This window comes from Athene noctua, unplaced genomic scaffold (assembly GCF_965140245.1).
Source record: "Athene noctua unplaced genomic scaffold, bAthNoc1.hap1.1 HAP1_HAP1_scaffold_66, whole genome shotgun sequence".
NCBI classification, from domain to species: Eukaryota; Metazoa; Chordata; class Aves; order Strigiformes; family Strigidae; genus Athene; species Athene noctua.
The window spans coordinates 697952-712137 of record NW_027437556.1 but is presented as its reverse complement, the minus strand read 5'-3'; the positions used below and the strand labels follow the sequence as shown (position 1 = coordinate 712137).

Sequence of the window (14186 nt, the reverse complement as noted above, 5' to 3'; positions counted from 1 at the left end):
GGCAATTTGTAATCTAGGTGATTTTAAAAGTTAGAAACAGTTTCTATTGCTTCATCTTCTCCTGAGCCACTCTGTGCATGTTCTTAAAATGACATTTGGGTTTGGATTTTTTGTTGGCACACTTTTCCTGCACACAGGATGGAAGTGTCATACAGCAAGCAGGGAGAAATGCCTTTTCATAAAGCATACAACCTGAACACACAGTGAACACTTTCTGTAATCTCATTTGTTTTCTTGATGCATTGGTTACTCCTGTTTGGGGAGGGAAGGAAGAGGTAGGTAAAAAATTTGTGCTAGAAACAGATTCTTTTATGTGTGTCTTCTGCTGTCAACCCCTCATCTTTTCCTTCTCAAACTATAATCAAAAGGGGCAGAAGGTTTCTGCCTGCGTTTAGAATATTTATATAAATCTTTATCCAAATCTGCTATAGAGACTACTTTAAATGTTGAATTCCACTGTGGAGAATAAATCTATTTTGATCTTGAGAGAACAAGAATGCAACTAATTGAGAGTTTTGCTTCAGATTCTTTCACTGAAAAATTATGCTTCTAACATAAAGCAAACACCTGGGATATTTCATTACAAACCAAATTACACAATGTCAATATTAACAGCGAGGGATAAAAATACAGTCCAGATGAAAATAGAAAATCTTAAACAATGTTTTGGCTTGTCCCTTATATATTTTAGGGTCAAATACATGACTAAATAATCTGAACCATTCGTGATGATCTTCAGGAATTCATAGAGGATGGGGAAAGGTCTCAGAGGACCTGAGACAGACAAACATAGTACCTAGTCTTAAATGAGGGAGAGGCATGAGAAGAGGAGGAGAACATGTAGGGAATCACAGATCAGTTAACAGGATCTTCATTCCCAGGACAATACAGGAAGAATTTACTAAAAATCACTGTGTAAGAATGTAGAGAATTGGGAAAATGTTCTTAAAAAAGGTGGATTTGTCAAAACCGGACTATGTCAAGCCAATCTGGTTTCATTTTTTGCTGGAGTAATCAGCCTACTGGAACAAAATGTTGCAGACCTTACTGAAGCCAAGATAGATGGCAAGGTCCCACATGGCATTCTTGTGAGCAGTACAGGAGAGGTGTTCTAGAGGAAGTACAAGGCTGATGCATAATTGATTTGATAAACTACTTGAGTGCAAGTTTTCATAATCCCCTGGTAAACTGAGAGAACATGTCAAGCAGAGTGGTACAGATGGAATAATCCTGTTAGCGCCAAGGAGAAGAGAACGGAGGTTTCTGTAAAGTCTGTGGAGGAAAGAAGTCTAGGAAGGGTTGCAAGCATCTTGCTTTGTTGAGATTTCAGTGAATGCTGTCGTAGCTCTTCATTAAGCTCTGAATTAAACTGGGTTTTGAAATCACAACATCCTTAAAAAAAAAAAAAATCTTACATAGCATAGTCAGAAGAGCGTAGATGCAGCTTTCTTTTTCTGAGATGTGCTTGTGTTAAAGAAACTTATTTCTCCATTGGTAAACAGTGGAGGGGTAGGATAATCTGCCTGTGCACGATGAGCACAACTGAACCACAGCAGGTACGTGGTACAGAGATTTAGCTAAACGGCTGCAAATGCTGCAATTGCATATGGATCTGTAGGCTTGGAGACGCTGTGAATGCTATTGGGTAAATGAGGAGACTGGAGAAAAACGCTTACTGATTTATTGGACAGGTTTCCCATTTTATTTATCTCCGTCCTTATCTTGAACACGCTTCAACACTGCATGTCAGGTGAAATGTTGCTTTCACTTGGGCTCTGTGCCATCCCAGAACAGGACCTTTAGCAAGCTCTTATGTTCACTCATGCCGCCCTGCATGTAGATCCTACGTGCTGTGCTAGGGATGAGGCACTGTGGAGTACCGCAGTCGCTTTTTCAGACTGCAACTCGCAGTCAGCAAAGCTAGCTGTTAAGTAGCTTTTGAAAACGGGCATTTCTGGCATTTTAAAAATTTTACTCAAGATTGCAGAAAGATTAGGTAATACCACCCAGCTCTTCCCCAAGAGCATTGCTCAACATTGAGTCTTGGCAGTTGTCTGTCTTTTGTCAAGAGCCCTCTAGCCCCATAAAAAAAGCAGTATGGTTAGTAATGCTCTACCTCTTGTCCCTCAGGACACTGAGACAAATGGATCCATTTAGCTTTGCTTCATGATTCCTTCACTGCAAAGATAAATGAGATGGTGTGAAATGCATTATATAGGCATTAAAATAAATATCTTTTACACTTCTGTGTAGTTTTACAGACTGCCAGCATTAACTTGTAGAAGAAGGGTATCTTTCCGTTTCAGTACTATTAAATAATTGCCATCCCAGAATGATGATTACCCACAATTTATTGAGCACTGTCGGTGTCCTTAATACCATGTAACCGTATCCTTGGCATAAAAAGCCTATCGTGTCAGGCTGTGCACTTTGAATGTAAGCACAGAAGGAGTGCAGAGGGTGACTGTCAAAAACATTTGGGGAGGATTTTTATGAAAAAGTGAGGTGAGGCATACAGTTTCAAAAAAGCAGCTTATGGAACAGCACTGGGCAGCAGCTATGGATGAACAGTTTTGTCTTTTGCCTAAAGAAAAAATGGGAAGCTGAGAATTACTTATCTTCTTTCCTACCCACAAGTCCTGCTCTGCCATAATCAAAACGAAAGAATCTTCTTACCGTACAGTGAAAATAGTGTTTCTTTTCCCCTTCCCATTTCTTGTAACTGCATTTCTTCCTTTTACACTGTTCTTTTTCCTTTAAGACTTTGTCATGAACAAAGCTGGCCTTCTGTAACAGCTACTGAGTATTCCCCTTGAAGTTGAGCATGCCCCCACTTTGGGAAGTAGATGATGTTCCACTGTCTAAAAGTTAATGGTACCTATGGGATTTCTGTTATGAGAAATCAGTGTCTGATTTTATTTCAAGAAGAAAACTACTACAGAATTAAAACCCTCTGCAGAAGTTTGTGCATCATTTCCAACAGACTAGATCTGCTCCCTGTGGGATAAAATTCTCTCAAGTCTATGCTATTTAAGGTTACATTTATTCTCTGAATTTCTGTAGGCCTGAGATTTATTTGGTGGTACTTTAGATTTCTTAGAAATGGACAAGGAATTCTAAACATCATTTTATTTGGCTTCTGCTTGCTATATCAGTCTTCAATGCTTTTTTTCTCCGGTACAGTTCACACAATCAGTCATGTCCCTGTTAATGCATAGAGGCGTGAAAACAGATTTCAGTTAATTGCCATGTGCTAGCAATCAACTTTTATTGGTTTGGGATTGGTCTTCAACTGGAGAATGACATTTGGGGAGCTAGGAAGAAAGGATAGTCATCTTTTGTCTGTCAAAGTGCCTTAAAAAAGGCATTGTTCTGCCTGTTTTCAGTCTTGGGATAAAGACATACTCATGTTTGCATATAGAATGCAATAGAAAAACACTCTTAGGCCTGCCTTTTCTGGGACCCTTCACAACCTCAGACATGAGGGACATGACAGAGTCAGTAGTAGAGATGTCATACTAGGGTTGAGTTTTTGATAGAAAGGACTTGAGCTCATGGGGCAGTCGAGAAATGTTGCCAGAGCTTAGGCAAAGCAGTTCAAAGGCAAGTTATATAGGACAACTGACCTCAACATTATGCCAAGAAAAAGGGTTCTGAAGACAGGGAAACAGTCAGAAGGTTCCCTGTCTTACACCATCCTGTGTTTTATGCCTTTCAGTGCATTGACACGCACGAAAACAAATTTCAGCCTACAGTAAGTGGATTGGATTTTGCCTTTCTTAACTTAGTTTGAGTAACTCTTTTTGGAATGGGTCTGCTGTTTTCAGGGGATGAACAGTGGCAGATTGAACCACAAAGGACTGAATTACCTTAAGCCAAAATACGTAGCAGAATAGAAATTACTCTTTAACTAATTCCACTGTCTCTTCTTTGCTACAGGTGGTGGATGTGGACTTTAAAGCAGTCTCTCTCAACATTTCATCCTCAACTATTTCTAACCTGATTGCACTACAAAAGGAAATCTGCTAACGGGATAAATGTTGAGACTTTACAAGAACTGACTTGAAGTACCGAAAGCCATTACTATTAATCAAGAAGAGCTTGAAGTTAGGTCTGTACCTGACCAGTCAGTATCATTCTCACATAACAGGCATGGCAAGTAAAAGAAAATCAACAACACTGTGCATGGTCTTAGCCAACGAGCAGGATCCGGATCTAGAAATGGTATCAGAGTTGGAGGAAGGACCACCTGTACTTGCGCCAGCAGATAACCCTACAGCAGAGAGCGTAACAAGTGATGAGGATGTTCATGAGTATGTGGATTCAGACAATCAGAAAAATACAAATAAAGTAGAATAAAGTAGAAGGTGGTTACGAGTGTAAATACTGTACTTTTCAAACTCCCGATCTCAATATGTTTATTTTTCACGTAGATTCAGAACATCCCAACTTAGTATTAAATTCATCCTATGTTTGTGTAGAATGCAATTTTCTTACCAAAAGATATGATGCTCTCTCAGAACATAATTTGAAGTACCACCCTGGAGAAGAGAATTTTAAGTTGACCATGGTGAAACATAGTAATCAGACAATCTTTGAACAAACAGTGAACAATCTCACTTTTGGCGGGAGTTTTGTTAGAGAAGAAAATGTTGAACAGGCTGACTCTTCTGAGGTCCCCTCATCAGGGATCTCAATCAGCAAAACTCCTATTATGAAAATGATGAAAAACAAAACTGAGAATAAACGTATTGCTGTTTTCCACAATGTAGTTGATGACATTGCTGGTGAAGAAAAGGGAACTGAAAAGGAGCCAAACTCTGAAGAAGTAGTAGAAAACCCACCACCAGCAGTTTCTGAGTCAAAAGCGAGCCATTCAGGTGTTTGCAGTGCAGCAGATGTGGCTAGTGCCGTAGTGACTCCAGCACCAGTGCTTCAGCCTGGGGTGGCACAGGTTATAACAGCCTTTACAGCTCCACAGAACTCAAACCTGATTCCAAAAGTCCTAATACCTGTAAATAGCATTCCAGCCTATAATACTGCTTTGGATAACAGTCCTCTTTTGCTTAACACCTACAACAAATTCCCATATCCAGCCTTGTCAGAAATCACTGTTCCACAGAACTCAAACCTGATTCCAAAAGTCCTAATACCTGTAAATAGCATTCCAGCCTATAATACTGCTTTGGATAACAGTCCTCTTTTGCTTAACACCTACAACAAATTCCCATATCCAGCCTTGTCAGAAATCACTGTTCTTTCCACTCAAGCTAAGTCACACAGAGGAACAGATTAGAATATGGTTTTCTGCGCAGCGTCTGAAACACGGTGTGAGCTGGACTCCAGAGGAAGTGGAGGAAGCAAGGAGGAAACAATTTAATGGCACGGTGCATACCGTGCCACAGACAATTACTGTTATTCCAGCACACATTTCTGCCGCTAGCAATGGTTTGCCTTCAATTTTACAGACATGCCAAATAGTTGGTCAGCCAGGACTTGTTCTCACGCAAGTTACAGGTGCAAATACGTTACCAGTAACAGCCCCAATAGCTTTGACTGTAGCAGGAGTCCCAAACCAAACACAGTTACAGAAGAGTCAGATTCACACTGCTCAGCCTGTTGCAGAAACCAAACAAGGAGCTGCTGTTCCAGCCCCTCAGCCTATCAAAAATGAATGCGCGCTGATGAATCCTGACTCCTTTGGAATCTGAGCGAAAAAAACTAAGGAACAGCTGGCAGAATTGAAAGTCAGCTACCTTAAAAATCAGTTTCCTCAAGATTCAGAAATTGTAAGACTTATGAAAATAACGGCCCTGACTAAAGGAGAGATCAGAAAGTGGTTCAGCGATACATGCTACAATCAGAGAAACTCAAAGAATAATCATGGGATTCATCTCAACAGTGATTCGTGTGCCACCATTGTTATTGATTCAAGCGATGAAATGAATGAGTCCCCAACGGGAGTCACTCCACAGAACAAGTCATCATGGAGCGCTTTTCCTGATTTCAACCAGCAGAAATTCAAAGAGAAGACTGCTGAACAGCTGCAGGTCCTCCAAGCAGGTTTTCTTAATAAGCCAGTCCTTACTGATGAAGAGATGAATAGGTTAATAGCCAAACTGACCAGGAGAGAGTTTGATGCCTGGTTTACAGAAAGAAGGAAATTGAATGTCTTGAAAGAAGAGGGAGCTGACTTGAACGAGAGCAATGCTGGCAGCTCAAAAGAAGAGACTGGAGAAACATCTGTGGGAGATGGAGCAGCAGGAGCCAAATCAGTGTATTCCACTTCAAGCAAAATAGGCAAAAAATCACCAGAGCAGTTGCACTTGCTTAAAAGTTCTTTTGTCCGTACTCAGTGGCCATCTCTACAAGAATACAACAAACTAGCAGAAGAAACTGGGCTCCCAAGATCAGAAATTGTGAGCTGGTTTGGAGATACTCGCTATGCTTGGAAAAATGGAGGATTGAAATGGTATTATTATTACTAGAGTGCCAATGCAAACAGTCTGATTGGCCGAGGCTTTGCGAGAAAGAGAGGAAAAGGAAGACTGAAGGGGAGGGGGAGGCCTCGGGGGAGACCTCAGGGAAGCACGAGGTTAAATTGCTGGGACAGAGGTGTGTCTGTCATAAAATTCAAAACTGGAACAGCAATCCTAAAGGACTACTATATGAAGCACAGATTCCTTAATGAGCAAGACCTCGATGAACTGGTAGCCAAATCTCACATGGGATATGAGCAGGTCAGAGAATGGTTTGCAGAAAGGCAAAGAGGATTAGAACTTGGAATAGAGCTGTTTGATAAGAACAAGGAGGAAGATGAAATGCTGGAAGATCAGGAAGATGAGGAAGAAACAGATGATAGTGATACTTGGGAACGCCCCTGACATGTTAAGCGTAAACTTTCAAAATCAGATTGACATGCCATTTGGGATTTGGGGGCCAAAACCCAACTAATTAGGTTGGATGTTATGGTGAAGAGCCAAATGATTTTTCATGGCCTTCAATTTAGCAAGCACCTGCTCGCATTTTCCTTCTACATAAAAGAACATAGGCAAGTGTGGTGGTGCAATTCTTACCCCTCCCTGCCCTCCTTGCTGGGCTGCTTGGTGCCAGGTGTGATTCCATCCACATTCCCCCAAGCTATCCACCAATCTATGGAGATAAGGACTGATAACCTTGAGGAGCCTGGCTCCTGCCCCTCCCAATTGCTTGGAAAAGGTTATAATGGCCCATCATCTCCTGATGGCCTGACACACCTATGCCTGGGATGTGATCAGATGGAACAATAACAGGGTTGCATGTTATTCAAATTCTTGTGCAACTGCCGGAAGGCACCAGATAGTATTTGACAAAAGTCAGTTATCTTGGATCCTATAAACTGCGACCACCAGAGAGACCCTTTGAGCTCTCCTGGATCGCAGCAGCCTGTGACCAGCATCTCCCCTGAGCTGGGACGCCTCTCAGGTACCAAAACCCTTAAGGTGTCGTCTGCTCCAGGTGGAAGGCCAGGGCGAAGTCCCCCCACTCGAGTCTCAATTATCGCCCGTTGAGGAATGCCAAGGCATTGTGAGTATTTGCTCTAAACTCGAGAGGGAAATTTTCTTTGAGCTAGCTTCTATTTCACCTGTTTGTTGGTGGGGATGTGTGTGTGTGGGTACGTACCCTTACCCTTGTTCCTGTGTGCTTGTCCCTTTTGTGTTCATTTCACCAAATCCAAACCCCTTTGTTTCTGTATGTATATGTCTGGTTTGTGTATGTGCATGTACATATGTGTATAAACTAAGGTACCGTTAAGTAAGTTAGAGTGAATATTGTCATTTTAGAACCTGAATAAGTCGCTTTTCTTTCTGAGCTATTTTGTATTGACAAATAGTTGTTAGTTATTAATAAATCTAGATTATTTTTCTAAATCATTACCGTGTCAATACTTTCATCCGCGACAGCAAGATGCTACCTGTGCAGGCAACAACTATTTGCTTCCTTGCTACAAAGCAATGGACATCCTTAGGCCTAGCCTAGGACATGGGGTTATAAGTCAGATTCAGTTCAGCTCCTCCTCTTCCGCATTATCAACTGGAAGATTCATGTTCATCATTCATGTGACTGCTTCTCAATATTTAATTGCTTTATGTTGTTTAATTCAAAAAAAACCATAGACGTGTTTTTCGTTGATGTAGGAGAACATTGCCCGCTCATGAAGGATGAAAATGCAAAAACCTAAGATGTCTTTTTGCAAACACCACTTCACCTGAAAGGTTTCAAGGCCTGGGTTTATTCCTTAAGGAAAGAGTTCAAAACAAAAGAGAAGGGGAAAAGTGTGACAAAGGAATCAATGAACCTAGGGGTGAGGATTGCTTGGTTTAAGAATGCGAGGTGATTATGGCACCTTTTGTGTACCTTCAAAGTGTTTTGGGTTTACAGAACTTGTGCTGAAATGTTCTTTGTTGATAATTATTTAGACTGAATGAGTCTAATGCTAGAAGATGCTTTTTGTTACATTCAATCAGTGTATCCTACATCAATTTAATTTAAATGCCTGACAGACTTCGTGCAGTTGATAGTAACATTTGTTTTTAGCTTGTGCACTCTTTGTTGGAAATGGTAAGAAAAGTACGTATATTTCTAGCTGAAAAGAATAATTTCTTGAAAACTTACACTGAATTTTAAGGTAAACGTGAGGTGGAAGCTGCCTAAAAGCTGTTCAGAGTTGCTTGGAGTTCTCTAAGAATACACAGATACAGAGATGAAAAGCGTCTTTGGCTGCTAGTAAGAAAGTTTTTCAAGTTGTGGCTATGACATGATGTTTATTTCTCAAAAAAAAAAAAAAAAAAGAGGTTATATGGCTTTTAGATTCTTAGAAATTATAAACACGCTTGTGTTTAGTTGTTCTGAATAAGAATAAGAATAAGTGATAGCCCAGTTGAATGATTTGTGCGCAAGTTTAACCTAAATTCATCCTGACAGATTGAGCTCACCTCACCACTATGCTGATTGTTCTTGAGGCTACTGGGGAAACACACTTATTTTTAGAGGTAGTTTGATCTATGTGAAGTGAATGTCAGAAGTAGTTTAATCTGATACAGAACATCTACGTCTTGAACAAGTGTCTTTAAAACAGAGGGAGGGGGAAAAGAAGGCCATTTAGTCTCAACACATAGAACTCTGAGTTTGAATTAGCAACTTAAAAACAATGGGCCAAATTCACAGAAGTTAGTTTAGGCAGATGTCTGGCATCCTAGAAAACTGGCACTCTGAGGACAAGTAGTTTGTGTTCTTGCTACGATCAGTCTGTATTTTTTAGGGATGTTACTTTATACTTAGATGTCAAAAGGTGATGATGATTAATTGGTGCTGCTGTTATTGCCAGCATTGTCTGCTTTTATATTGACACTAACAGAAAGGATACTAGCAACCTCCTTTTGTACATCTGTCAGCATCTCCTCTGTAGGCTTCTGCATCTGATGACCAATGAGAGACAGATTAGTGTAGAGAAAATACATCCTAATGTTTCCACATTTCCAAGAACCTAATCTGGAATTACTCTTTCTTCCTCACTGTGATAACTGTCAAAAGACCAAGAAAGTCCTTTTAGTCATGATATTCTGAAACAGAGGAGCCCATGTTAGATCTGGGTTTTGTGCCTGGTAGTGGGTGAAACCCAGATCGAAGCAAGAAACGTCTGATGAAAAAAATATTAACTCGCCTTTCTCCCTGGACACTTGTAGCTGTCTTTCTGCTCGCAGGTTGAACAGGCTGCCTGAATTACAGGAGGATGTTGTCTGTGAAAGCCATTTCCTGCGGTGAGCTCTTCTGACTATTTGAGATTGCTGGAAAGAAAAAGGCAGTGGCTTTTGGTGTGTGTCATGAATTTGATGATGAAACTATTGCCTGGCTTCCAAGATTCAAATTGGTGAGGCACAAAGTAGCCAGTGGTGCTGGAGAGGACTAGCCAAGAATCCCTTGGTTTAACTTTGGAATGGGGGAGGAGCAAAACCATGTTGTCAGCATATTTCATTGAACTCTGTATGGATGTGAGATGCTGTAAGAGAGATCAGGGTCTGGCCTTTTCAGCATTGACTGCTCCGTGTGGTTGGGAGATACTCTTGTTTGGCTGGTAATGGTATGGATGAGGCTGTTGTAGATACCAGCAGATAGAATAAAGACTTATATTAGCTTCAAGCTCTGCTGGGAATAGGGGGTCAAAAATCTGGAGTTGCCTTAATCCTTAAGCTTGACCCAGAATTAATTTTCTTTTAAAAAACCCAAAACTAAAACCCGCCCAAGCAACCTGTCCATAATATCTCCACTTTTTGTTAGCAGAGACCGCATTTATATTATCATTAAATCCAGCCTTCTTTAAAAGATGAGAAAAAAATAAAGATCCAAGTTAATGATCTGATTAAACTGGGAAATTTTCCATTTTGGCAGTGTTCTGTTAAATAACACTCGTCTACAATGGTAGGCCTTAGCACATCTGGTCTGAAAAACACAGGAAGAGGAAATACATTGTTTATCAGACTAAATATAGTTGGATTGAATTTCTTCTTTCAGTAAAATGGTCAGAGATGGCGGCTAATGTATACTGGGCCAGATTTTCAGTTGCTGTAAATATTACAGTTCCACGTATTCCAGTAGTTATAATAGTATTTACAGCCCATTGAGGATCATCATCTCTGCAGAGTATAAAATTTAAATTAAGCCATGTGCTGTGGATCAGCTAATGAGAGATGCGGAGTGTCCACATTTCCTTTGGGCTACGTGCACACTGTAAGCCTTTCAGTTGTGCCAAGGATGAGAAAAATCTGGGTGAGTTCAGCCTAAAGAAAGCAATTGAATGCATTCATTATTGCTCCTAATCTGTCTGTTATTTCTCTTTGAACAAACAGAGTCCATCAGTTACCAGTTTATTTCATGTTTGCAGCACGTGTATTTGCACTGTGTACTGGGAGAGAGGGAAGCTCCTTCCGGAGGCCTCCTGTGTCAGGAGAGGAGCATTGGAAAGAGCTATCAGCATGCTGGTCTCTGTCTGTGAATTGTGGTTGTGGCTGGTGGGAACTCAAAGCTACTGGTAACAGGAGTTTAGCTCAGATTCATCTCGGCCAACCTTAGGCTGCTGTGCTCCTTGCATAGGTGCCCGAGGCACACTATATGGTCACTTGAGAGGAAAGAAATTGCCTGGTGGGTGGAGAGGATATGGCACCTTCTCATTCTACCGGTTACATACAGGAAACTTCCTCAACCTAAGCACATCAGCAAGTGTCTTTATGATGAACCTGAGCATTGCAGTGCTCAGCAGCAGCACGCCCCTGCAGCCTGGCTCCCTCCTGTAGCTTATGCACACCTGCAGGATGTTTTGGAAGCCACTTGGACTGAGCTGTGTTGACAGTGGGGAGCGAAGGGGCAAGAAAGTATGTCTACCCTGGGGTGAGTGTCCAATGTGGGGTTTTATGGATTTCCCTGCTTGGTGAAGAACTGTGTGTAGATGAGCCTGTGGTATGTTCTCTCTATTTGTGTGGAGCTTCACCTCTTAGGTTTGAGCCAGTTATGAACCAGCTTCCAGTGATTGTCATTGAGAGTGAGATGAAGAAACTGACCTTGCTCAGACCTTGCCTCTCGTTTGTTCTCAGTCTTCGTTGGGAGCACTGTTTCAGAATTCAGCTGTGAGCACCAGTTCCTTTAGAGCTAAGGTTGAGCTTTCCTCTCCGTCTGCTGTTTCTGCCAGGAGTACCTGATCTGATAACACCAGTTACTTGCTGTATCTAGAATTCAGCTAAAGGGAGAATAAAGATAATCCTGTGCCAGAATGGAGTGAAAGAAAGGGTTAAAAGAAAGCAAGTGGTGTCACAACTGGGTGAGGCATCCACCATCGTTGTATCATGCTGCTTCATGCCATGTTCTGCTCTTGCTTCTGAGTACAGTGAAGGAGCACAGTTCCATCTTAAACAGTGCTGTCTTCCCAGTATCAACCTCTCACTGACCCCATGGTTAGTGCTTGTTGTAAAAAGAAAGAGCTAGTCCTCCCTGGAGGTTTGAATGAACTAACAGAGTGCTGGCTTGTAAGAAGTGGAAAGAAGGGAAGATGTAGAAGCTTGAAGGCTTTTGCTTGCCCTGCACAATTCAGTTACCTAGAAGTTGATAAGCAAAGCAAATTTTACTCTTGTTCTGACAGAACAAGTAAAGTATTGCAATCACTCATTTTTAGAAATCTCTGTCTTGTTTTCAAAGCAAAGGAGAGGAAAGATATCTAGTACCTCATGATTAGAATTTAGTGGATTGTCTCTAATACAGTATAGTAAATGAGGCCATTCCCTTTTCAACCTTGTCCAGTACCTTTTTTTTTTTGGTTTTTTTTTTTGTTTTCATGCCATTATATGCAATATGGTCTGGCAGTAACTTTGATTATAGGGAAGGAAACTTGCAATGATGTCCTCACATGACATGAAATAATTTTTCTAATGCAAGATTTGCTGACTTTGGGCAAAAGCCTATTTTCCTCCTGCTCGCCAAGGAACTGTTGAGGCAGGCAAGTGCACTCCCTTCTCTACAGAGCAGAGAAAGCATTTCTGGAGCCCATACAAAGTGATTCATGGCTTTATGCAGTCCCCGTAGGCCAGAAAGCCTAAAGGTGCTGACACTTTTCCTCCTCCGTTTTCCTCTGAAATGAGAGCACAGCAGTAACTGACAACTAGTCTGTGGCTGCTGAGTAACCAAGCTGTAGCTTAAGGTGGGGAGCGTTTTCCCTTTTGCACTTAACAGAGTACTATGTATCCAGGCTGGATTTCAGCATTTGCTTCTGTAATTACAGCAGTATCGATTTGCATCCTCCACCTGAATGTATCTGTCTATATTCATATCTCCCAAGGAGAGAAGATAATCTTTAAGCTTCTGTAATATTAAATATCCTTGCTCTAACCTGAATGCACAAAAATAGAGTGCAATAACATATAGCTACTTTCTTTGATTTAATTTATTTTTTCTTGGAAAATAATTTTGCCTACATTCAGTGGTAATGAAAAGATGGTGGCTGTGATTAGAGAGCAGTGAAACTGTTGAGAGTTGTTCATGATGCTGATGTAAACTAGATATGGGAAGGGCTAGTAGAGGGCTTGGTTCCCTGCACTGAACAGTGCTGGATTACACCTATACTCTCCACCAAACTTGTAATGTAGATTTAGCAAGTAGCATGACACAAACTTACTAGGTCAAGTTACTTGAGGTTTGGTGATGTGTTAAAATTCTGTAGGAAAAGATTTTAAAATGAAAGATGTAGCAAGGTGAAAAATCCCCTCAATAGCTACTTATACACACTCAATAGCTCAAACTTTTGTATTGTTTTCCCACCTTTAAAAGGGGAGATTTTGAAGCACAGGCAGGTAACATCCAGTATTTTCAAGTTTAATGATTGGAGCTCTTGGGAGTTTTTCTCCTTCTGTGGTGAAGAGCATCTTCACTTTTTCAGTGGATAGTCATTGCAAATCTGACTTACATGACATTGTAAAATGTAGAGTGATAACTGAGGATCCTGTAGCACTTTTCATGAATTAAGGTGGGATTCTTCTGCATTTGAGCAAGACACTGCAGCTAGTCAGTATACCTAACAAATGCAAGCCCGTTGATCCTACATGCTTGGAGTTGGTCAGATGAACTGCACCCTGAACTTCATTGACTCTTAACATGTGGCTTGCAGGCAGACACGGACACTACAGACATCTGAAATTAGGTGAGGTGGATCTTCACCTGGGAGTGTGCTGGCTGGATTGCAGCACTTGTCTTTGTGTTGTAGTTAGCAATGGTACTTACCTCTGCTTCTGACTTGATGCTTGTTGGGAAGTGTGAGGCCTTTTTTTTTTTTTTTTTTTTTTTTTCCTAGAGCAGGTAGCACTACAGTGGTGAATAAAGTAACTGATCTTTGGCTATAATACTGTGGCCTAAAAATGATTTGGGGTTTCTCAAGTATTTTAGAGATAAGATTACTATATGAACATATGAACTATATGGATCGTGCATAACTTAGAATGTGTTAAGACACATAATATTTGTGTCCCAGATGATGAAAGTATTTCCTTATGCTTGTCCAATACTAGATACCTATCATGAAACTTTCCCTAAAGAACGTGCTAGAACGGCAGAAGATTCAAATCTTCATCTGTGATATGATAAACTGCAAGAGCTCTGTTATGATGTCA

General features: G+C 40.9%; 1 pseudogene; it reads left to right on the top strand.

Moving 5' to 3' along the window:
• Positions 1-4152: 4152 nt before the first annotated feature.
• LOC141955014 (zinc fingers and homeoboxes protein 1-like) lies at positions 4153-6917 on the top strand (annotated as a pseudogene).
• The last annotated feature ends 7269 nt before the right edge of the window (positions 6918-14186 follow it).